Consider the following 236-nt stretch of genomic DNA (forward strand, 5'->3'; position numbering starts at 1 on the left):
GCGGTACATCTGATTCCCGTAGTTTAACTTGATAGTAACCCCACAATAGGTCCATGCACAAAAACCAATGGCTTCCGGCCATAGCGTCGAATGTGTCCTCCTTGCGCGGCATCGGGATAGTCGGCAAAATCGTCGCTAAGTTGAGCTGACGATAGTCATGCACGATACGCCATCCAATCGGCTTCTTAACACAGAAGGTTGGTGCCGAAAACGCAGACGTGCTGGGTCGAATGATG

Source organism: Plasmopara halstedii, assembly GCF_900000015.1.
Source record: "Plasmopara halstedii genome assembly, contig: Scaffold_555, whole genome shotgun sequence".
NCBI classification, from domain to species: Eukaryota; Oomycota; class Peronosporomycetes; order Peronosporales; family Peronosporaceae; genus Plasmopara; species Plasmopara halstedii.